Source organism: Gracilinanus agilis, chromosome 4 (assembly GCF_016433145.1).
Source record: "Gracilinanus agilis isolate LMUSP501 chromosome 4, AgileGrace, whole genome shotgun sequence".
Classification (NCBI taxonomy): Eukaryota; Metazoa; Chordata; class Mammalia; order Didelphimorphia; family Didelphidae; genus Gracilinanus; species Gracilinanus agilis.
In genome coordinates, this window is record NC_058133.1 from 98,838,852 (window position 1) to 98,865,896 (window position 27,045).

The following is a 27,045-nucleotide window of genomic DNA, read 5'->3' on the forward strand; positions in this document are numbered from 1 at the left end:
GTGTGGGTCGGGGGAAAAACAGGAAAATAGGATTTCTTACATGGCAGCTAGGTGGTACAGTGGACAGGATGTGGGTCCTGGAGTCAGGAAGACTGATCTTCCTGAGTTCGAATCCAGACTCAGACACTTACTAGCTTTGTGATCCTAGGTAAGTCACTTAATCCTGTTTGCCCGAGTTTCCTCATCTATAAAATGAGCTGGAGAAAGAAATGGCAAACTGCTCCAATATATTTGACATGAAAACCCCAAATGTGGTAAAGACATGCCTGAACAACCAAAAACAAAAGGATTCCTTATATTCTATCAAGATGATATCAGTCTGGAACAGAGAACCCATTAAATGTAATAGGATTTCCCAGGATTACAGGCTCCTTATTGCTGGTGCTGTTTCTTTGTTCTGATCACTCAGTTCATTTGAGTATTCTCTTTGTCTTGTGTTTTGAAAAGGAGATTAAAGTAGGAACTACATCATATAGAAGAAGAGTTGGGCAGTTGATTCTTCTTCGCCCCTGATGGCAGAACTTGGAATGATGGGTAGAAGTTACACTGAGTCAGACTTAGGACAAATATAAAGGAAAATTTCCTAATAATGAAGAGCTGTCAAAAAGTAGCATGGGTAGCCTTAGAGGTAATAACAGATTCTCCTGGGAGAGGATTCTTGTTTTGGTTCTGGCTAGACAAGGCAGCTTCAGAGATCTCTTCCAACTTATAGAGTCTGTCATTCTGTAGATCTAATACTAGCTTTTGAATTAGCTGGTGGTGTAACTTTGAGGGGTCACCTTTTATCTCTAGACCTTGGTTTCCTCATCCTCATAGAATAAGGGATTGGACTAGATCAGTGGTTCCCAAACTTTTTTTGCCTACTGCCTCCTTTCCAGAAAAAATGTTACTTAGACCCCTGGAAATTAATTTTTTTTCAAGTTTTAATAGCAATTAATAGGAAAGATTAATGCACCTGTGGTCATCACCGCTCTCTGGATCACTGCAGCACCCACCAGGGGGTGGTAACGCCCACTTTGGTAATCACTGGACTAGATGATTTTGAAGGTTAACTTCTAGCTCTAGAGTTAGGTGTGCTCCTGGCTTTTTCTTATCTATTTAGTTCTTGGCTTGTTGCTTCATTCTGCTTCATTTAATCTCTGTGTGTATCTAGACTCTTAAAAGCCTCAGTGTCTTTGAAGCTTTCCTGGCTCCAGGCTATTTTAAGTTCTCCTTATCCCATATTCCATCTATGCTTCCACACTTGGCCACAACCTTCTCTGGTTCTTGCATGCATAGTATTCTCTGGTACTGATGGATGCTTTGCTATTGAAACAAACCAAAAATCTTCACCTAATGAATGACACTTGTGCAGAGAAGTTATTGCGGACAGAGGACTGGACTTATAGTCAGGAAGAACTTTGTTTGAATCCACTTTAGATATTTACTAGCTTTTTATAGTGCATGTCATTTAATATGTCCCATATTTGTTTCTTCATCTGTCAAATGGGAATAATTATAGCACCTGCCTTACAGGGCTGTGACAGGGAAGGTAGGTAATGCAGTGGATAGAATGCTGGTCTTGGAGTCCAAAAGACTCATCTTCCTGAATTCAAATCTGGCCTCAGGCACTTACTAGTTGCCTGGTCCTGGGCAAGTCATTTTATTCGAGTTGCCTCAGTTTCCTTATCTATAAAATGAGCTGGAAAAGGGAAGGAAATAGTAAACAACTCCAGTATCTCTGGCATTTGTGATCCCAGATGGGGTTACAAAAAGTCAAACACAACTGAAAACAACTGAACAACATAAAGGACTGTGACAGTATGCAATGAATTAGCATACATAAGTGCTCTATAAATGCCAATATTACAGGTGTTGATACTTCATTTCCACAAATCTCAAAGACAGGGTTCAACAAAATGAGCTGAATGGGAAAAGGCAACAAATGTAATATAGAAAATAATACAGAAGACAGAGACTTTTTTTGAGTGGAGGAAGGTGCCTGAAAGTAAGACACCACAGAAGTGAGGACAGAGTCATAATTTGCCACACAATACTATTTGTGTTACTGTTGCATTTTAGTTATTTTCAGTTGTGTGCCTGACTTTTCATTATCTTACTAGGGGTTTTCTTGGCAAAAATGCTGGAGTGGTTTGTCATTTCCTTCACTAGCTCATTTTGCAGATGGGGAAATTGAGGCAAATGGGGTTAAGTGACTTGCTCAATGGTCACACAACTAGTAAGTATCTGAGCCTAGATTTGAACTCAGGTATTCTTAATTTCAGGCCCAGAAATCTATCTATTGTACCACCTAGTTGCCCATACAATACCATGGGGACAAAAGAGATTCATGTCATTTGAGGCTCTATTCAAAGTAACTTGGGGTTGGGGAATAAGATGTCTTCCTCTTTCCTTCCTCTTACCTTTCCAAATCTGCTAGAATTATTCTCCATTTACCAAGCCTTATTGAGACATAAAGGAAAAGATGTGCCTGGAGACAGGTCTCCTAAACTCTAGGAAGTCTCTTTAATTCTCATGCATATTCTTATTTTCAATTTATTTTCTGTATCCTTTTTTCCTCCTTTTTATTCTTTTCCCTCCATCATTTTCCTCTTCCTATTTATTTTTTACACATAGATAGGTGAGCAAACCACTTTCTAAGGGCTGAATCTTTCCTTCACTCTCAAGTCACAGCAGTGCTCTACTAGGAGTGTGAAACCACTCTTTAGGTAATTAAGTTCATTTATTTTTAGATTTCCCTAGCACCTTTCTACCAGGGAGCATTGTTTTAGTCTGAGCATTTCTACATTCTCAATAAACAACTCAGAGTCCTCTCCTTTGTGGGGCTGGCTTGAAAAGTGAATTATTCCCAAATAGGTCTCATTAAGACAACAAAATCAGCTGATATCCCCAGAGCTTCTCTCTGTGTACCATCTTGTGGAGAGCCCATCTGTTTTTTGACTGTTGGTGTAACAGTTACAATGGTCTTTTAAAATAATAAATAGCAACAAGCCAATTTAGCAGACACACGTTAGGACAATTTGTTTTTCTAAAAAGTTCACTTGTCAGATTTGATGGGTTTTGACTAAGAAAAATGTTTGAGGAAGCTGGGGCTGTTAAATATGAATGTTTACCTTTATAATTAATATCTGCAAAAACGAAACATAAAGCCATCATAAACAGATGATTTAAAATGTCTCTGTGTTTGTAAGTGTTCAGTTTATGCGAAACGCCTCAGCACGGAAATTTATAGTCAGTCAAATAATAATACTGAGCACACTGGGGCTCCTGGCACTGTGTTGGTTGCAAAGAATAATGCTTGGGGCTTAACCCTCTTTCTTTGACCTTCTCCCATAAAGCATAAATTTGACTAAGCAGTGAAGAGTGCCTCCTACCATTTGTCAGACACACTCAGTGTTCAATGTAAACACATCTCCCCATTTATTTTGATAAGTGTGGGTCATCACCAAGACAGAGTAGCTTGCATTGGATTTGGGCATCTAAAGGAAAACATTCCCTCATGGCTGTTTTCAAAATTGTCATATCAGGCAGCACAAGTTGAAGTCAGTCAGTCAGTCAAAGAAAAACAACAACTGAGCACCTGCCTTGTGGAAGACGGTGCGCTAGGAACTTCACATGGGTGGGTAGGGGGTGGAAAGTCATAACAGTAGTTGGCATTTCACTGGGAATAGAATGGAAGAATTATAATGGCTAGCTCTGTCTAACATATAATAGGATATACTAAAGGGAATGAGATGGATGAGATATATCTCATCCATACGAATTACACACACACAGACACACACACACAGACACACACACACATATGCATTTCCAATCTGTTTTCCCTTCATCCTATCTGATTTTCTTAAATACTCTATCTGTAATGTCTCAAGGAGCAGCAAGGTGGAGTAGCTGATAGAGCACCATGTCTGAGGAAGGGAAGATTCATCTTCCTGAGTTAAAAAATGGCCTCAAACACTAGCTGTGTGACCCTGGGCAAGTCACTTAACTCTGTTTGCCTCAGTTTCCTCATCTGTAAAATGAGCTGGAAAAGGATATGGCATGTCACTCCAGTATTTTTGCCAAGAAAACCCCTTGGGTCACAAAAGAGTCAGATCAAAAGTATTGAACCACCACAAGAAAAATAATAGCTCAGGATAGAACTACCAATGTAATCATCTGATGTTATTCTGACTGTTCTCAGTAAGCAAGGCATGGTGGAAGCTTCCTGGATCTGTTTCAAGGTCTCTGGCTCATCTGTTTTTGCCCACCTCAGCACCATACTTTTTTGCCTTTCCTTATTATTGACCTGCTGCCTTATCTTAGCCACAGTGATTTTTTTTTTGGAGTTAGGTGTGGCTAACTCATTTTAGTTACTCAGGGTTCATAGGATCACAGAATGTCAGTTAGAAAGGACCTTAGTGATCTCATTCGGTTTTCTTGATCTATAGATGAGGAAATGGAGGCGACAGCTTAAGTGATTTGGCCAAGGTCACATGGTGAGTTGACATTAATTATGGTTTAGATAAAATTAATTGTCAGGATTTGAACTGAAGATGTCAGAATCCAACTGGAGTGTGTTTTTTTTTTTTGCTAATGTTGCTTTCTTCTTACTCACTTTAAATTAGAAATAGCTGTATTTCAACAATGTTCATGAATCAATTAACTTGTTTGGTTCCGTTTCTTCATCTGCAAATTAATGAATTAGATTAGATCAGGGGTGCTTAACCCCCCCCCAGTCATCATTTACCTCTTTGGCAATCTAATGAAACTGGTAAAACTTAAAGAATAAAATAAAATATATAGAATTACCAACATAGCCAATTCTATTGAAATATAGTTATCAAAGTAGTTTTAAAAAAATTTGTGAACTTCAGATTAAGAATCCCTAGACTGGATGACCCTTGGGTTCCCTTCTAGCTTCTCTGATTCCATGATAGTCTTTGCTTTGGCCACTGGCAGTCCATGTCTCATTTTTCATGACTGTCCCCTCTTGATTCCCCTAGGTAGGTAACTAAAAATAACTAGGTGGGCCTATGGTGGAGACTGTCTTGTTATTGACTCCAAAGAATAAGAAATGTCTTCCTTCTTAGGACTGTAGGCTAGGGCTGAAGCTTCCTCAGAATTCTTATTTGTATTCACAGCTTCCTTCTTTACTTAAAATTTAAATTCAGGGTTCTCAACAGATTACTTGATTATTCAGAAAGATGCTGTGTCAGTAGGTACTAAGTCTAGCTCAACGGGCTTAATGGATTAAGGTCTAAACTTCACTAGACCTCAACTAGATGGATTGGTGAAATTCCCCATTGGTGAAATAGACACTCCTCTTTTCTGCCTGTTCAGATTCTTCAGTCCTTATAGGGCTCTGTCCATGTCCTATCTTCTCTATGAGGCTTTTCCTCCCCCCCACTTCTCTTTCCCCCCATCTCTTCTTAAATTTTCCTAGGACCTGTGATTTTTAATGCTGGCAGGAATGGATAAATAAGGCAGGGAAGTATGGTAGAAGTTTCATTTGCTCCATTTGCCTTATTTAGTCTTATCCTTAATTCACTTGCATGGAGAACAAGGGTCATTATAGTGCTTTAAAAGAAGATTGCCACCACAGCTCCACATAGTTTTTTAATAATTTTATTCAGTGGAGTCCTTGGGATATTTTAAAACGTCATAATGTCTAGGGCTATGATAAAGGTTAAAAATTATTTTAAGGATAGATTTTTTGTTGATATCTTTTGTTTTTTATATCAGTAGATTTTCTCCTGTACCCTTCTGCCTTTTCACTCACAGAGTGCCATTTCTTTTTTTTTAAACATTTATTAATAATCATTTTTAACATGGTTACATGATTCATGCTCCTACTTTCCCCTTCACCCCGCGCACTCCCCCCACCCATGGCCGATGCACATTTCCACTGGTTTTGTCATGTGTCCTTGATCAAGACCTATTTCCAAATTGTTGGTGGTTGCATTGGTGTGGTAATTCAGAGTGCCATTTCTTATAACAAAGTTGTTGTTTTTTTCAAGAAAGAAGAAGAGAGAAATATCAATAAAACTGCTCAACATGTTCTAAAAGCAAATAAGTAAGCAAAAAAACCCCTGACATATCTCTGTAAAGAAGAGGGAAGAGTAGTATTCTTTGACTTGTTTGGACTTGACTTTGACTTCTGATATATGACTTCTTTGGGACCCAGCTTGTTCTAAAAGGAATTTTTGAGCCCCTAGCCACAGAAAAAACCAGAATGTGAAACCTGAAGCCAACAGGAAGAGAAGCAGTTAAATGGACAGATAACTGGAATGTAAGGGCTTCTGCTAGCTTTTGTTCCCTTCCTAGCCAGATATGGCTACAGAAGCTGGGGGCAACTGTGGTGTTCAGTCTTTTTTTAGAAGTATCCAACTATTTGTGATTTCATTTGGGAATTTCTTGGCAGATGTTGGAAAGGTTTTCCATTTCCTTCTCCAGTTTATTTGACAGATGAGGAAACTGAGGCAAACAAGATTAAGTGACTTGTCCAGAGTCACACATCTAGTAAGTGTCTAAGGGCAGATTTGAACCAAGGAAGATGAGTCTTCCTGACTCTAGGCCTAACACTCTATCCGCTGCACCACCTAAATGGCCATCATGAATAATAGTTTGCCATTGTAGCTAAAATGCTACAGCCTGTTGGCAAAGGAGCAGATGTCAAGGAGCCACACTCCAGCAGATAATAGCAGGGAGCATAAGGGGACTCAAAGGGGTAGAGCTGAAGACCAGAAAGTGGTAGAAGGATGTGCAGATACCTAGCAATGGAAGAATCCAGTAGGAAGCAGCAGAGCAGGGAGAACAGTACAGCAGTGACAACCCCCAACATCAACCCCCAAACTCAGCAGATAAAGTAACTTACCTGATATCATCACTAGAACATGGTAGAGGTTCTGCAACATTGGTGTGAATTTACCTGGCCCCACATGTGCCCTCGCTGCATGTATTCCCTAAACATGTACCCTATAATGTATATTTTCTGGTCATAGGTATTATGTGCATCACATTCCCTTCTGGTGGTATGGTACTGTATAGGAGAGTGTACTTCCTTGTGATGCAGGAGATCATTCTTGTCTGATCTTGCTATGTAGCTTAGTTATATGTTTTGATTTGAAATAATTTGTTCTGTGGTTGATGGATAAAATAAATACACTGGTACTTTATTGGTATGTTTTGCTAATGAGTTAGGATTTTAAGTGGATATTGAAGCTTAGTGGTTAGAGTGCCTTGCCTGAAGTTAGGAAGACTCATCTTCCTGAGTTCAAATCTGACTTCTGACACTTACTAGTGAATAGCCCTGAACAAATCATTTACCTGTTTGCCTCTGTTCCTCATCTGTAAAATGATCTGAAGAAAATGGCAAACCATTCCAATATCTTTGCCAAAAAAAAAAAACCCAAAACCCAGATAGGATCAAGAAGAGTCAGACATACTGAAATGATTAAAGGTGACCCATACCTAAAACATTCTCAGTCCTGTAGAATGAATAATATCTAAGATCTAAGGATATGTGTAAGGATTATCTTGGGTGCTATAAGTATTTTGGATCTCTCCTTTGCCTTTAACATAGCTTGTCTTATACTGTACTTATCTATGTACATATGAAATCAGGTAAAACATATAAAGTGATTTGTAATTTTGAAAGTGCTGTATAAGTTTTAATGATATATAAATGTTATGATGGTGATGATTAATGATGTTATATCTGCCCTGAACTCTGCTACACCACTCCCCCCATATCTACCAACCTCCTCGAAAGCAGGGCTATATTGCTTTTCTTCTCTGAGAGGCAACCTACTCTAGCATAGTGGAGTTCAGGAGTCGGGGGTTCAAATCTCCCTTCAGATATTTGCTATCCAAGGACTATGGTTCACCCAAAGTCATTCAAACCTTTTGGAACTCCAATTCCTTATCAGTAAAATGGGAATAATAATATTTTTCCATGACCCGCTTCCAGGGCTATGTTGAGAAAAGCACTTTGTAAGCACTTAGATGTCTTTAGAAATGAGTTATTTTTTATATTTCTAGAACTTAGTACATCTCTATATTGTTTCACTTGTTAACTCCCATGCCTACAACTTGTATCCCTAGACTACACCCCTCTTAGAATACATAGTTTCCCTCAATGTTCAGCTCAAGCACCACCTTATTTTTTTTGAGCATTTCCTAATAACCGCAGCTATCAGTATGTTTCCCCTGAACACTGTTTCTATTGTGTATCTTCATTATATATATCTATGTGACAATTGATCTACTTTGATTAAATTTTCCCCATAAAGACCTATTCTATAATGCCTCCAAGAGGCCGCTAGTGGCTCAGGGGATAGAATTCTGGGCCTCGAGTCAAAAAATCCCGAGTTCAAATCTATCCTCAGGCCCTTATATCTGTGTGACCTTGGGCAAGTCACTTAACTCTGTTTATCTTAATCTACCAGAGAAGGAAATGGTAAACGACTCCAGTATCTTTGCCAAGTAAACCCCATGTTTAGAACATGCTTAGAAACTAGGAAGACCTGAGTACAAATCCTCCCTCTGATACATATCAGCTTTATGACTCCTGGCAATTCTCAGGAATCTTGACATCTCTCTAATACTCTAAGTTGCAGAGGAGGTAGCCTGGTCGAGGGAGTTTCCTCTATTAATGAAACTGCAGGCTTGGTACCTAATGCCTCATTTTGTCATGGAAGTGAACCTGGGTTCTTGAAATCTATAGCAGCAGAGTGCATGTTCTGATAGGATGCTGGAAAATTTTTGCTTATGGTCTTGGAAAAAAAAAACTAAATTTGCTTTTCTATGTCTAGCCTAGCTGCATCCAGAGGCTCACTTAAATTTGTGTATTTATATATCTTTAAATGTTAGCTTAGCTATTGATATTACAAATGTGAGATCAACATCTATTGACCAAATAGTGTACATACTCCTAGGCAGCAGAACCATATCAGTTTTGACATTTTCCTTTGCAATACAATTAAAAGACAAAAAGAAGCCTCAGCTAAATGGAAAGGTAGTGCATAGTTTCTTTTCAAGAAGAGGCAAATAAATGATTTAGCCAAAGTAGTTTCATTAAACAATTGAAGGAAATAAGAATTGCTTTTCCTTGGGATGTTTGGTTAACTTGTTCTAAAGTGTTCATGATAGCCAATTGCCAAAAGACCACCATGAAAATAACTTTACCTTCTGAACCATCATCTGTTATAGAGAATGGTGAGGCAGAGGAATTCCATAAAGACCTCATTCGGAATTTCCTAATTAAAATCAACACACTTTAGGTAAGGATGGTGAAATATGTTTAAAAATGTTGTGCAGTAATGAAACAAGCCAAAGTTTTAAAGACTATACAGGAGCCTCATTCCTATGCATCACAGATACTTCCTCTAAGAGAATCGAGAAGGCACTACACATGGGAAATATTGAATAACATAACAATAAATAAAACTGATTATGTTATAGCTGCCTGGTAATGATTCTGAATAAATGTTGGCATCATTCCTAAGTCAGCTGTTGGTGTACAGTCATATTATCAACTTAAAGAGCAAAGATCAAAATATACGCATAACTAGAAGGCAGAATAAAAAGGAATAAAATATACAATGTGAACTTAAAGCAATGCCAACCTGATCTATTTAAACAAATTAATTATGAACATATTAAATGATAGAGGAAAGGTGAGCCACACCAGTTATAGCAATTTCATAAGAAGTTTAATCAGTGTAAATAAATTGTCATAATAAGGAGATTAAAAAAAAACTAATATGCCTCAGTCAGCAAACATTTAACTTATTTGCCAATTAGAAGATATGGCAGTTAAAGGCACCAGCTCTAAACCATACCAGCAGTCATTCTGGTCATGTTCCATTTTCCATGGACACTTATATTCCTACCTTTGGGACAACAGGCTATGACAGATGAGTTATTGTCTTATCTTGCTTGGACCTGGGCAATCTACCATCTCCAAACCATGCTACCACATGTGTTTCCTCAGACAATTATCCTCTGACCCCCACCCTTTCTAACTCTAGCTTCCCTCTGTGTTGTCTTACTTGATTAAAGAATAAACACCTTGAGAGCAGCAACTATCATTTGTTTGCAGTTGTATCTCCAGAGCTTAGCACAGAGCTTCGCATATTATAAATTCTTAAAAGTTGCTTTTTATTTCATTTTCTTCTTTATTCAATATGAATATAAAATTCTATGGTCACTAAAGAGTAGAATAACTCAATAAAACCATGATAATCAGTAAAAGGGGAAAAACTAGAATACACAGGAAAAATCTCTATTGGAGACAACACAATTTTGAGGGTAATACAAGACCAATTTTCAAAGTATGCAAAGGATGAGAAGATATCAGAGGTATGGGGAAAATATATGACCTTATTATACCCCCAAAACAAAAAAATCTCTAAGAGAACATAAATATCTATGGACCCATATATTTACTTTCTCATGTATGCATTTTATGCAAATAATTCATACACATGAGCGCATCCTTGATAAGGGAATTAGAAGGAAACATATATTCTTTGAGAAATGATTTTTCATGATAGAATACATCTTTCCATTTAATTTTATTTTTCAACTAACCAACATCCATTGACTCTTCCTCTTCATTTAAAAGAAAAGGAAAAAGAAACAAATTCTTTTTAAAAACAAATATGTATAGCCAAGCAAAACAAATTTCAATATTATTCATGGCCAAAAAGGTGAACCTTATTCTTCATTTTGAATGTATTGTTTATCTTCCAAGAGGTGAGTAGCTTGGTTCATCATCAATCTACAACTTTATTATCATACAAGTAGTTGAATGTTATAAATTGTATACAATTCTGTGGTGGTCTATTTTTGTTGACTATGAAGTAAAAGTATATGATTTTGTAGAGCAAAAAGCTTCCCTAATAATCCTCTTCCAACCAGATGTCTCAAGCACGTGCAAAATTCAAGAGGCTTTCTTGAAAGATATGAGAGTAAGCCTTCCTTAATACTCCTTTGACAATTAATATCAGGCAAAGTTTACCATAGAATGATGTAAACTCATTGAAGATGTTCATTTACCACTATCAAGGAGATACAGAACAAAGTTAAGAAGGGATTTACTATTGTTACGTTTAAAAATGATGCAGACTGATATAATAATATAAATTAGTATTTTAATTACAGCCATGCTGATAGGGATAAAATCATTAGACTATGCACTTGTAAGAATTCAAAACTGCTGCCCCTGCCATTATTGTTACCTCTCCTCTCTTCCCATGCCTGCTAGCTGAGAGGGCTTACTTTCGGATTTCCTCTCATTTAAACTGTCCTCTGCATGGTGACGCAGGTGTCCCCACACCCAAAGAACCAGAAACGGAAACCCGTTGGACCACGGGAAATGTAGTTTGATAGTTCCCACGTGTCCATAGAAAATATATATACTTTTAAATGGCATTTCCCAAATTTCAATTAACATTTCCCCCTGAGGTCCGGCAAAAAAAAAAGTTGGTCTTTTTTCTTCGCTGGACCTGTAAACATAGACAACTTCTAAAATTTTAGGAATTTGGGGAATAAGAGAAATGGATAAACAAATGGATAAAACTAGCCGCATTGACAAAAAACCAATTTGGGGGCAGTCCCCTATTGGTATATTAGTGTACAATTAAAACAATATATACAACTCAATTTCCACTCCCCATAAATTCAATTAACTGCACCCCAAGGTTCAAATTTGGTCTTCATGGTACAGTGAAGGCTTTTCAGGCATCTTCATGGTGTCTTCACCAAACAGGTTCGTAGTCCGGATTCTGGGGAGATGGCAAGATCCTTATCCTGAAATTATTCTCAAAAGAATTTAAACTTTACATTATTGATTATAAAACATACATTTTCTTCTGAGAATTATATACTATATAGAGAGGTCTTTGAGATGTTCCTGTTTTTAGATGGCATTGTGTTGATTGCATCAATACTTGGCACATAGTAGACCTTTTCAAATGGAATCCATAATAACTCTGAAGAATTTATTACAACCATCCACCTACCAAGGAAAAATAAGTAGATTACTATTTCCACATTATGGTATGTAGTTAAATGGACATCCTAGATGTAAGTGGGGAAAGGGGGTTTCTTGGGTCGAATATATTAAAATTTGGTCTCCAGGGGAAATTTCCCCAATTAAGGAATAACCTCAAGTCAAAATTGACTTTTATGGGAATTTATTTACAATTGAGAAGAGGTAGAAGAAATAAGGAAATAGGAATCTAACACAGTAGGTAAATTGCTACAATCCCCTAGGTAGATTTAATTTACCCTCAGCTGAGAGTCAGAGGGCCCTCTATTAAAGGGAATTTCCTTAATAGAAGTTCAGGAAGATTCAGTCTTTAAATTCTCCACGTGGAATTCCAAAGAAGATATTAAGAATGGTCTCATAAAGATTTTAGGGTTCCAGCCAGCACTCCTCCATGAACCAGAAGAGCTCCTTCACCAGAAGAGTTCCTTCCCGAGCAGCCTTCTTCCCCAGAAGACCTCTCTCCAGCAGAAGATGTTCTCTTTTTAAAGGGGTCACTTATGTGTCACTTCCTGTGCCTCCCTCCTAGTTTGAGTGTCCAATCCCAACAGACACTTCTCTTAGGACTGCCTAGGGGACAGTCACTCAATTCTGATTGTCACCCACTCTAGCACAGGCGGGTTATGGACCTCCCAAAATTGGAGGTGTTCTCACCTTTGGTGATTAAATCTAAAGATGGGCAGTGTAGACTTAATTTAATTGTCACATAGACTTCTGGGTTAAGATGGCTGCAGAGAAGAAGCAGTGCACTTAACTCTCCTAACTGACCCATACATGATACCTCAAAAGGACACAAAAACCAAATCCAGATGAACAAAGGGACCCCACAATAGGGTGCAGCATTGAAGATACATGGGATTTGTGTATTTCCACAATATAAGGGGGTGAAATAGCTCCCAATAAAACTGGAACTGATCAACCCTCCTGCATCCCACCCGCAGTGCCAGTGCCAGCACACAAGAGTTAGAGGAAGCATGGGACATTCACTAAGTTCTTAGCAGCTAATTGAGACCACCAATGGCTTGCTCCTGAGAGCAGCAAGACTTAAGATCCCTAGAGGCTAAAGAACACGGACCTTGACCTCAGACCTTGAGCATGGACCTTGAGTGAGGACCTAGAGCAGAGAGGTGACAGACAGTGGAAGCAGCACATACTGAGACTCATAAAAGAGCCTTGGGCAGAGGAGCAAGCATGGGGCAATATCTGGGGTCCTGGCAGATGACTCAGACCACCAAGAGGCTTGACCCTGAGAACATCTAGACTTGAGACCCCAGGAGCCTAAAGAACATAGATTTTGGTCCTGAGGATATAACAGAGAGGAGCAGCACTGGGCTAAGGCTCATAAAGTAGCCTCAGGCAAAAACTGCTCCATATCTCTATACACAGTGTAGTGCAACATGTCAAACCATTCCTACTTTATGTACAGGAAGATAAAGGGATAGCCTCTAGTGTTCTCACACAAACATTCAGGAATAGATTAAGACCAATTGCATTCTACAGCTCAAAATTAGATTCCGTGATTTGTGGCATGCCTAGTTGTTTAAAAATCCATAGCTGCCATAGCCATCATGATTAGAAAGTCTTCATCCTTGGTATTAGGGAGTGAACTGAAAGTATTTTCCCCACACCAAGTGGAATCTACTTTAAGAAATACCACCTTACAAGTGTTCACCTCACAAAGACTATGACAATACCAAGCAATCTTGTTGGCTAATGAAAATATAACTTCTCACTGGTGCAGAAACTTAAATCCTGAGACTCTGATTCTCAATTTACCTCTGGAAGGAGAAAGTCTACACATCTGTGAAGATGCACTTAACATCGTGCATAAAACAAGACCTGATTTAGACATAGCATGAGTCTATGGTTTGACCAATAGACTTACAAATAATTATAGTCTTACTTATTCTTACTAACATTTCTAACATAGGCATAAGTGTACTAACCTATACATACACTAACTTTAGCAAGTGATCTAGAATTTAGAAGCTTAATTTGCAAAATTTTTCTTAGTTAATAATTTTCTTGTTATTTCATAAAATTAGATAGATACATAGAAAGAATTCATTACTTTGTTCTAGTTAGCAAATGTTAGCCTTAAGAATGTTTGTGAATGTTTAAATTTACTTTGTTTTTCCTTTCTGTTCAATTTTTTTTGTTGCAAAATTGAAATCCCCATTCCTTTCCTATGCTTTTACCATAACGTGTCTTAATTTAGCTTAGTTTAGTTTTAACATAGTTTAGGAGATAGCAACCTTTTTATTATTTTGCAAACTTAGTTAGGGATAAGAGCTTAATTACAATTTAGCTTAGAATAAGAATAGTAATCCCTTAGACTTTAGTAACCACTAAAATGTTGCAAGATGCAAAATTTTAAAAGAGAAAATGAGCAAAATGTAGTGCAACATGTCAGCCCTGCAAAGCCTTGCTGCAGAGATTTTCTGACAGTTAATAGGGTTTGGAATCTTGAGGAAAAGTCAGTTGACCCTGGGGACTCATGGTGAGGAGGAGGGTCAATCTGAGCTCTTTCTTTGGATTGAAACCTGGCCTATATTCTGCAGTTTTCCTTTTAAAATTGTTAGCTTAGTTATTTCCTTTGAATCTCCCTAACCTCCCTTATTCCCCATCTTCATTTTTCCTTCCCTGTTTGAATTTCTGTGAGGGTTTTGAAAGGAGGGTAGTTCGGAGTGTTAGTTTTAAACTTGATAGTTCTAAATAGCCAAATAGGGCTTACCCTTGTTACAAATTATCTATTGAATCATTGTATCCATCTTTCCTAACCCCATTGATTACAAAACCACTTGAGAGCTGAGTTAAGGCAGGTACTTTCTCAGTTTCATGTTCCTGTCTCCCTCCCCCACCTGAAGCTTTCTCTAGGCAGCTGTTAGTGTTACCTTGTATCCTTCATCCCTTCCAATCAACCCTAGAAATCAATAAACCCTGTTTGTCTTTAATCAAAACCTTTGGCTACTTCATTAGTTGATTGATTAAGAGAGGGAGAAGGGAAGAAAGGAATAATATAGTCTCTGAGTCATGAAGGGAGTTGGAGGTGTCCATTTTGGAGGAAGTGCAATCTTAATACTTCCTCTGAACTGTTCCTTTGTAAACCTGAGAAACTGACTAGCAGCCCTCTAGTCAGTTTCAAGCCATTCTTGGCTGGCCTTAATCTTTATCTGTAGAAGTGCCCTTCTTACCTAAAGGGATCAGTCTGTTTCCCTGTGGTGTCTCTGTCTCAAATCCTGTGTCCCAATCAGTCTCTCCCAGACTGTAGTTGGTTGCCCAAAGTATCTCTTCCTCTCCCTTGCAAACCTTTATACCTCCATGTTTATATTCCCTAAACTCAGCCATTCCCTTACTTCTCCTATCACCTTAATTTACCACCTTTACCATTATACCTTCCCTATTCACATCTACCTTTAGTCCCTTGCATGCCTTATCCTCTATTACAACCCTACCTTCAGTCTATTCCCTTAATTACCTCCAGCCTTTGGTCCCATATCACCCAATTATCTCAGTACCTTATTACATCTGCTAAATTCCCTTATTACAACAGAGAGCTTCCCCATCTTACCCAGATTTCTGACTGAGAAGGAAAAACTAGTACAATAATGGCAAGCAATGCTCAAGAATTAACCAAGAGAAAAAACAAAATGAAAGCATTAACACTCAACAACTTTTACACAGAAAAAAATCCAGACAACAGAGCAGACAGCAGAGGAGGACAAATAAGTAAACACATCCAAACATTTCCAAAAAAATGAAAATTGGTCACAAGCTCTGGAAGAGTTCAAATCTGAGATCATGAGAAAGATGAAAGAGATTTGGCAAGAAAAGTGGGAAATAGCTCAAAAGGAAATTAACAATTTAAAAGACAGAAACTCCCAATTGGAGAAAGATGCCCTCAAATCAAAAAAAAATGATAAGCAAATTGGAGACCCAAATTAAACAGTATGAAACTGTGAAAAACAGGATAGACCAAATCGAAAAGGAAAATCAAAAGATTATATAGCAGAAAACCAGTCTCTAAAGACCAGAATTAGGTAATTAGAAGCCAATGATCTTGCAAGACAGCAACAACTAATAAAACAAAGTCAAAAGAATGACAAAATAGAAGGAAACATGAAATATCTCACTGAGAGAATGACAGATCAAGAAAACAGGTCTAGAAGAGACAATTTGTGAATCACTGGTCTTCCTGAAAAAATCAGAAATTCATAGACATTTGGACACCATGCTACAAGAAATCATCCAAGAAAACTGCCCTGATGTTCTTCAAAAAGAGGGTGAAATAGACATTAAAAGGATCCATAGATCACCCTTTACACTAAACCAGTGATTCCCAAAGTGGGTGCTACCGCCCCCTGGTGGGTGTTGCAGCAGCAATCCAGGGGAGCGGTGATAGCCACAGCTATATTTATTTTTCTTATTAATTGCTATTAAAATTTTTTAAAATTTAATTTCTAGGGGGCTAAGTAATATTTTTTCTGGAAAGGGGGCAGTAGGCCAAAAAAGTTTGGGAACCACTGCACTAAACCCTCAAAAGTCAACCCCCAAGAATATAATTGTCAAATTCAAGAGATTCCAAGTTAAGGAAAAAATATTACAAGAAGCCAGAAAGAGACAATTCAGATATCAAGGAACACCAATCAGAATTACACAGGATCTGGCAGCTTCCAACCAAGGCTTGGAATATAACATTCAGAAAGGCAAGAGAAGTGAGTCTACAACCAAGGATCATCTACCCATCAAAAATGACTACATACTTTCAGGGGAAAGTATGGGCATTCAACAAGATAGAAGATTTCTAAGTATTTGTAAAGAAGAGACTAGAACTAAATGGAAAGTTTGATATCCAATCACAAAAATCAAGAGAAACATGAAAAGGTAAATAAAAAGAGAGGGGAAAGAAAGAAAACTCTTATTTTTAAATGTGCATCTTCAAGGGCTTCAATAAGATCAAATTATTTGTATTCCTATATGGAGAAATGTTATGTGTAATTCTCAAAAATTATACTCACTATTATAGTAATTAGAAGAATTATTCAGAAGGAGAGGTTGAAGTACTAAATGGTCTATGGGGAAAAAAGGGGGGGAATAGAAGATGGCACCAAGAGAAACTTGAAGGAATAAGAAAAATAGGACACTCTATACCACACAAAGAGGGCATGGGAAGGGGAGGGGATGAATAATATTATAAAAAGGAGAAGAAGAGAGCTTTAATAGGAAAGACTTAAAACCTTAATCTCAGCAGAATGAATCCTGAGAGGGTAGGGTAGCTAAATCCATTGGGATATTGAATTCTGTCTTACCCTATGGAGTAAGTCAGAAGGGATAAACCAAGGGGACAGGGGAATAGGGAGTTCAAAAAGGGAGGGGAAGAAAGGAGGGAGAGAATTCATTAGGCCTTAAAAATAATAAGAAGGGAACAAAAGGGAGGGGTGGAAAGGGAAGGAAACTAAGGGAGTGGATAAGGGGGACTGATTTAAAACAAACCACTAGTTTAAAAGGATATAGAATAAGAAGAAGGGGCAGGACAAGGAGAGGGAATCAAAATGTCTGGGAATATGCAGTTGATAATTATAACTCTGAATGTGAATGGGATGAATTCGCCCATAAAATGGAAGCAAATAGCAGAGTGGATTAGAAACCAAAATCCTACCATATGTTGTCTACAAGAAATACACATGAGACAGGCAGACATACATAGAGTAAAAATAAAAGGCTGGAGCAAAATCTATTGGGCTTCAACTGAGAAAAAGAAGGCAGGAGTTGTAATCATGATTTCTGACAAAGCCAAAGTAAAAATAGATTTGGTTAAAAGAGATAGGGAAGGTAATTACATCCTGATAAAAGGCAGTATAAATAATGAAGAAATAGCAGTACTCAATATGTATACACCAAATGGTATAGCATCCAGATTTCTAAAGGAGAAACTGGCAGAGTTCAAGGAGAAAATAGATAGTAAAACTATATTAGTGGGAGACCTAAATCTTCCTCTATCAGATCTAGATAAATCAAACCAAAAAATAAATAAGAAAGAGATAAGAGAGGTGAATGAAATTAGAGAAATTAGAATGAAATTAGAGAAATTAGAGTTAATAGATATGTGGAGAAAAAATACATAGGGGCAAAAAGGAATACACCTTCTTTACAGTTGCACATGGTACATTCACAAAGATTGACCATGTACTAGGGCATAGAAACTTGGCAAACAAATGCAAAAGAGCAGAAATAATAAATGTAACCTTTTCAGATCATAATGTAATAAAAAGAATAATTAGTAAAGGTGCATGGATAGGCAAATCAAAAATTTATTGGAAATTAAATAATATGACTCTCCAAAATCAGTTAAAGAACAAATAATAGAAACAATCAATAATTTCATAGAAGAGAATGACATTGATGAGACAACCTACCAAGATCTGTGAGATGCAGCTAAAGCAGTACTCAGGGGAATATTTATATCCTTAAGTGCATATATTAACAAATTAGGGAGGGCAAAGATCAATGAACTGGGCACACAAATAAAAAAACTAGAAAGTGAACAAATTAAACATCCCCAGTTAAATACTAAATTAGAGAATATAAAAATTAAAGGAGAAATTAATAACATTGAAAGTAAAAGAACTATTGAATTAATAAATAAGACTAGAAGCTGGTACTTTGAAAAAACAAATAAAATTTACAAAGTACTGGTCAATCTAATAAAAAAAGGAAAGAAGAAAACCAAATGAACAATATCAAAGATGAAAAGGGAGACCTCACCTCTAATGAAGGGGAAATCAAGGCAATCATTAAAAATTATTTTAAATTAATTAAAATTAAATCAATTGTACAAAAAATCAAGCCATCCCCCAATCGATAAATGGGCAAGGGACATGAATAGGCAATTTTCAGATAAAGAAATCAAAACTATTAATAAACACATGAGAAAGTGTTCTAAATCTCTAATAATAAGAGAAATGCAAATCAAAACAACTCTGAGTTATCACCTCACACCTAGCAGATTGGCTAAAATGACAAAAGGGGAGAATAATGAATGTTGGAGGGGATATGGCAAAATTGGGACATTAATGCATTGCTGGTGGAGTTGTGAACTGATCCAACCATTCTGGATGGCAATTTGGAACTATGCTCAAAGGGCTTTAAAAGACTATCTGCCTTTTGATTCAGCTATAGCACTCCTTGGTTTATACCCCAAAGAGATAATAAGGAATTAGACTTGTATAAAAATATTTATAGCCTCGCTCTTTGTGGTGGCCAAAAATTGGAAAATGAGGGAATGTCCTTCAATTGGGGAATGGCTGAACAAATTGTGGTATCTGTTGGTGATGGAATACTATTGTGCTTAAAGGAATAATGAACTGGAGGAATTCCATGTGAACTGGAATGACCTCCAGTAATTGATGCAGAGTGAAAGGAGCAGATCCAGGAGAAAGCTATATACCAGTGGTTCCCAAACTTTTTTGGCCTACTGCTCCCTTTCCAGAAAAATTATTACTTAGCCCCCCAGAAATTAATTTTTAAAAAATTTTAATAGCAATTAATAGGAAAGATAAATGCACGTGTGGCCATCACCACCCCCTGAATTGCTGCAGTACCCAACAGAGTGTGGTAGCACCCACTTTGGGAATCACTGCTATATACAGAGACTGATACACTGTGGTACAATCAAAGATAAAGGACTTCTTTACTAGCAACAATGCAAGGACCCAGAGTAATACTGAGGGACTTATGAGAGAGAAGATTAGCCACTTCATATTCAGAGGAAGAACTGCGGGAGTAGAAACACAGAAGGAAAACAACTGCTTGAACACACAGGCTGATGGGGATATTATTGGGGATGTAAATGCTAAATGATAACCCTAGTCCAACTATCAATAATATCAAATTAGGTCTTAATCAATGATACTTGCAACAACCCAGTGGAATTGTGCATTGGCTATGAGATGGTCGGGGTTTGGGGTAGAGGGAAGGAACATGAAACATGTAACTATGGGAAAATATTCAAAATAAAAAAATAAAATAAAATACATGGACATCCTATAGAGTTCATTAATTTTGCATAGACTCTGAGAAGAGACAATAAGTTGGGCCTACAATTGAACAGGAGGAAGAGAATAATCTGGATTCCCTTCTGGAAATTGTTGTTGTTCAGTACTTTCAGTCATGTCCAACTCTTTGTGACCCAATTTGGGGATTTCTTGGCAGAGATACTGGAGTGGTTGGCCATTTCCTTTTCCAGATCATTTTACAAATGAGGAAGCTGAGGCCGAAAGGGTGAAGTGACTTGCCAAAGGTCAAACAGCTAGAATGTCTTTGAGGCCAGATTTGAACTAAGAAAGAGGAGTCTTCCTGCCTCTAGGCCCAGTGCATTATCCACTGTGATACCTCGCTGCCACTTTGGGAATTTACAATGTTCTTTTTAAATTGATAATTTATGTTTTTATATTACTTTTATTTCCCAAAATATCCCTTTCCTATCAACTACTCAGAGAATCATGGCTTATAATAAAATGTAAAAAAGAGAGAGAGAGAGAAATTAAATCAGTTCAGTTAAACTAGTCTGCACATCAGCTGAGCTGTGTTGTATAAACATAGGACCCCGACTCTGCTAAGAAGGGAGAGAGGTGTAATTTCACAGTTATTTTTCTGGGCTAAACTTATACATTATAATTATTCAGTGTTCAATTTAAAGTGATTTATTATTGTTCTTTCTATTTATACTGTTGAATTCATTGTATGTACTCTTTTCCTGGTTTTACTTACTTTACTTTTCATCATTTAATATATGTTTTCTCTGTATATTTACTCATAATTTCTTATAGCAAGTATTTCATTATATATGTGTACCACGAGGCATTTCCATATTGATGTCCACCTATTTTGTTTCCAGTGTTTTGCACTACAAAAAGTGCTGCTGTAAATATTTTGGTATATGGACATTCACTTCTTTTTACCTTTTATCTCTGCGGAGGTGTATTGTTCCTTTAAAGCTCACAAATTTATCCTTGTATTAAGATGTCATTTTAAAAAAACATCAACATTCTTTCAATGTTGCTGAGTGGCTGGGAATTTTGGGTTATGCCATGGAACACTCTAGATGCTGAAGAGCTGAAGTTATAGATAACACAAATGGCAAAAATAAGGTTCATGGTGGGTGTGAGCAGGCTGTAAAATACAAACAAGGAATTATAAAGGAAATGCAGTGTACAGGATGGCATAAAAAACTATGTAAGCAAAAAAAAATGGCTAGTTATGTAAGAATGAGGAATAACTAATTGTTAACTCTCTTTCTTTATTGGAATTCTTGTGAACATAAGGAGAAATGAGGAAGCCCCCCCCCCCCCAGTACATCAGGTGATCTCTAGGTTGAATTTATGAGAGAACGAAGATAAGAATTGCAGAGCATGGTTAGGCATGGATAGGTTGTATTGTGCTTCACTGAAGGAAATATTGTTAACTATGAGATCAGAGATCTATTTGGGTATTTGAATAAAATTCTTTATGAAGTTATAAGAGACTATCTTGATATTTGTTTTTTATCCATTTCTCATTTTTCAGCATCAAAATTTTATTTAAATTATTGTATCAAGTAGTGTCTCAATTGCATCTCCTCCAGTTTTATTCTTTCTTCTAATACTGTATTGATACTAGTTTTTGCTCTAATAAGGTGATGTTATGACTATAAAAAGGGATTTGATTTAGAAACGAGTCCCACATGAATAAGCACTAACTTCCTATCTATCAGAATGTCAGTAATTTTGTTTTTGTGCTGTTTTTCAGTGCCTCCCAATTATCTTTTCCAAGAAGTCTTAATGAAACAGAGGCATAAGGGTCCTATATAGTCTATAAGCCTTTAGTCTCTCTCTTTTTTTGATCTTAAGTCAGATAGTCCAACTTTTTTTTTAACCCTTGTACTTCGGTGCATTGTCTCATAGGTGGAAGATTGGCAAGGGTGGGCAATGGGGGTCAAGTGACTTGCCCAGGGTCGTACAGCTGGGAAGTGGCTGAGGCCGGGTTTGAACCTAGGACCTCCTGTCTCTAGGCCTGACTCTCACTCCACTGAGCTACCCAGCTGCCCCTAGTCCAACATTTTTTTTCCTGCTCTTCCCATGCCTACTTTTGTATTGAAGTTATTTAGTATTGGAGATTATATTGATTTAAACTGAAAAGTCTTATTAAATTCTTCATAAAAATTTTCTCCCTTCTCCTCTACTAGAATGGATATTGGCACATAAAATACAATTATTTCAATGGTGTTTTTTTGCTGATGTTCATTTTGTGCACCATAATGTGAAATGATCAAGTATCTCAATAAATGACATTTTTTGTTGCCTTTGAAACCAATTTTGTCAACTCTTTTATTAATCCCCAAAGAGAAAATGTGAGCTCTTCCTCCATTTAGCTTTATCTTTTTGTTATCTGTTTTCATTTCAAAGGAAAATGTCAGAACTAATATTATTCAGTATTCAGATGTTGATTTGGTCTTTGTCCAAGGGCTAGAGTCAAGGTGACATTAAGGAAAGAGTACTGGTTTTGGAATAAGGAGGAGTAGTATGAAATTCTGGCTTTGCCATTTTCTTCCTATGTGAGCTTAGGAAATTAACTTAATCTCTCTGAGCTCAAGTTTTCTGTTCTGTTTATTAAAAGCTTTCATCAGATGACTCCTAAGGTCCCTTTTAGTCCTAATTCTATTGCAAAAATACATAATCAAAAGAAAGCTGAAGAGAGACATGCAAACAAATGAAATATTTCTTTTGTGTAACTGTGCACATGCATTATCCCCCCTTTTAGAGAATAAGTTCCTGGAGTCAGTGGGTGTTTATTATGTGCCAAGCATGGTGATATGGTGGTGAGGAGACAAAAAGTAGTCCCTACTCTAAAGGACTGGATATTCCAAATGGAGAATATAACATGTAAATAACAAGGTACAATCAAGATCTTTAAGGCAAAGACTATTTAATTTTTACCTTTTCTTCTCAGTGCCTATTATAGTGATTAGTACATAGTATTTTAATAAGTGCTTGTTGATTGATATAGTACTTCACTACAAAATAATTCAAATGTGGATTTTGGCTGGACGTAAATAAGGGAACAAATTCAGTATGTTTTGCTATAAAATATACTTTATGTAAGGGAATTTAAAATTTTCTTTGTGGTACAGTTGAAAGATCATTGGGTTTGGAATCAGAGCCTGGTCTAATCCTGCCTCTGATATTTGCTTAGTACATTTATAAACTAGAACAAGTCATTTAACGACTATAATTCCCTCCCTCAATTCCCTCACCTATCAAATTAGAGGATTAGCTAGAACCACTAGGTCTGTATCCCAAAGAGTTTTTTTTAAAGGAAAAGGATCTTTTTTGTACAAAAATATTTGTAGTACCTCTTTTTGGAAATGACTGAACAAGTTATGGTATATTATTACAATGGAATACTATTATTCTATAAGAAATGATGAGTAGGATGCTTTCAGAAAAACCTGGAAAGACTTGAACTGATACAAAGTGAAGTGAGCAGAACTAAGAAAACATTGTACACACTGAAACAGTGAATATTGTGCAATGATCAACTATGAATGACAGCTATTTGGATCAATACAATGATCCAAGATGATTCCAAAGGAGCCATGATAAAAAATGCTATCCACTGCCAGAGATAGAACTGATGGAGTCTGAATACAAGTCAAAGGATACAATTTTTGCTTTCTTTATTTTTTTGTGCTTTTTTTTTGGTTTGTGTTTTCTTTTACAATGTGACTAAAGTGGATATATGTTATGTGTGATCACACAACTGCTCATGTATAGCCTATATCAAATTGTTTACCATCTCAAGGAGGAGGAAAGAGAAAAAAGAGAGAAAAATCTGGAATTCAAAATTTGAAAAACAAATGTTAAAAATTGTTTTTATATGTAATTGGGGAAAAATAAAATATATTTTTAAACTGGAGATTTAGACTGTAGATGTTTTCTTGGTGTGTGTGTGTGTGTGTGTGTGTGTGTGTGTGTGTGTGTCCTGAATTCTTTTGGCAGAGTCATCAAACCTTTCTCAGAATCACATTTCCTGTGAAATAATTATCAGAATATTAAAAATTCAACCAAGTTCATAGAATCTAGATTAAGAACCCTTGATATCCCTTCTAGCTTTGGCTCTATTATCTTTCTGGTACATTTTCAGGTTATTTTTCAGCAATCTGAGCTAAGAAAAAAGATTTCCAAAGGATTTCATGTATAAAAGGGGGAGGGAGAAGTGAAGAGTAAATAAATTTTATTTATAATCTTTTTTTCTAAGAAGTTTCTTTCTTTAATTTTTTCCAGTAGTAATTACTTGATTTTTCTCCCTCCCATTTCCCCCACCCAAATGGAAAACAAAACAAGTTTTTTAACAAATATACATAATCAAGCAAAAGAAATTTCCATAAGAACCATGTTCTGAAATCTATGCATCATTCTGATATCTGCAAGGGAGAAAAGGGGTTTTATGGGTTCAGTATATTAAAAGGTGGTTGCCAGAGGATTGAACTATTATCAATCCTCAATTAAGAATAATCTCAAATCAAAATTGACCTTTATGTAAATTTATTTACATGAGAGAAGAGAGAGAAAGACATTAAGAATCTATCTCACTGATTATTTCAGGTATATCTTAACCCTCAGCCGAGGGTTAAAAGGGCCTGAGGCCTGGAGGTGAATGGAGCAAACTCCACTCACAGAGTGTATAAAAGGAAGTTTCCCAATAGAAGTTCACGAAGGTTCAGTCTTTAAACTCACCACGTGGAACAGTCTCAGTCACAAACCAGTGAAGCTCCCTCAGGTCTCCTTCACCACACCATTTGCAGCCTCACTCCTCCCCTCCTCTTTCGAAGGGGTCACATATATATCACTTCCAATGCTTTCCTTTAGCCTTTGTGTCCAATCACAATAGACTCTTTCCCATAGAAAGTGTAGGGGGTGGTGCATTGATTCTGATTGGTTACTCACTCTAGCACACATGGGTTAGGACCTCCCAGAGTTGGAAGGTGCTCTCACTTTTGTGAAGACTTAATTTAATTATCACATATATAGAGTCATTTTGATCTCTGTCAGGATAAGGCCAGAATCTGTTTAATTTCTATTTTTAAGTGTTCTTATTTATTTGTTTAAGGATAAGAAGAAAAAACTTATAAGTAGAATAAAATAGCAAATAAAAATGATGGATACCTGAAGGGTAGAAAGCTTTGGATCTTCTGGTATTAAATCAAGTCTTCTTAAGAAGAAATACTCCTGTAAAGTTCAAATGATCCTCACATGGCATGTTTTTCTTTTCTTTTCTTTTTTTTGTTCCATCAAAAAGTATGTTCTTTTCCTCCTTGTTTACACCTGGTTTATTCCTTGATTTAATTGATTAACTTAATGCAGAGTTTAGGTAAGCTTCACTTATACATAAATGAGGAAAGTGAGTCCAGGAAAAATAAGGCTTTCTTTTTTACATCCAAAGGACACATAGTGGCACTCAAGCCTAGAGTTTAGGTCTTTTGGCTCTCATTCATACTCTGCATAGTATAGTAACTCGATAGTAACTATTATGTTAGGCCATCCAGCAAAAATCTTTCCTGGGCCAGGAAAAGATGGATAGTCAGATGGGGATGTTGATGATGTTGAAGATGTTGTTGATGATGTTGTTGTTGATGATGTTGATGTTGTTGTTGATGATGATGATGATGATGATTGAATTTGTAGTTGGAGGTTTTCCTTCCATTTGAAGCTTTCTGACTCTTCCCACTGTAATGATTAAAATTTTCTTGGAGACTGACTGTGCCCAATCTTTTTCACCCTTCCATTGTATTGGTCTTCTCCCAATCGCCACCCCCCCATGTGCTTCTTTATGAAATATAAAATTACCTCATTTTATTTCTTTTCCCATTTCTCTTAGTATTATCCTCTTTTTTACCCCTAGTTTATATATATATATATATATATATATATATACATATATAAAATTTCATCATATACAGTTTGCCACTGTTCTCTCTAAGTATACTTCTTCTAGGTACCCTGATGATAACAACAATTTTTATGAGTTACCAATATCATCTTTTCTTATAGGAATACTAATCATTTCAACTTATTAGGTCCCTTAAAAAGTTTTTGTTTTTTTTCCCTTTCCTAATTACCTTTTGGTGATTCTCATGAGTTCTGTGTTTGAGCATCAAATTTTCTGTTGAAGTCAGGTCTTATCTTTAGGAATGCTTGGATGTCTTCTATTTTATTAAATGACCATACTTTCCCCTGCAAGAATACAATCAATTTTGCTTGGTAGGGATTCTTGGTTGTAGACCCAGTTCCTTGCTTTCTGGAATATCATATTCCATGCCTTCTGGTCCTTCAGTGTGGATGCAGCCAGGTCCTGTGTTATCCTAACTGTGGTTCCATGATATCTGAATGGTTTCTTCTTAGCAGCTTGTAGTTTCTTTTCCTTGGTCTGGTAGTTCTTGAATTTGGCTATAACATTCCCGGGCATTGTCAATTCGGGATTAAATGCAGGAAGTGATCTGTAGATTCTTTAAATTTCCACTTTTTCTTCTTATTCAAGAATGTTGGGGAGTTTTCTTGGATACTTTCCTACAGAATGATGTCCAGGATTTTTCTTTTGTCATGATTTTCTGGTAGTCCAATAATTCTTAAATTGTCTCTTCTGGATGTATTTTCTAGGTCTACTACAGTTTTATCAATGAGGTATTTCATATTTTCCTCAATTTTTAAATTTTGTTTTATAGACTCTTGCTGTCTTGTGAAGTCATTTGCTTCTATTTGTTGGATTCTAATTTTTTTTATTAGACATTTATTAATATTCGTTTTTAATCTGTTTACATACTTTATGCCCCTACTTTTCCCTTCACCCCCCTACTCTCCCCCCACCCATGGCCAATGCACATTTCCACTGGTTGTACCATGTGTCCTTGTTCAGGGTCTATTTCCCATTCATGTCCGCCTCAGCCCATGCATTCAAGCAATTGTTTATCTTAT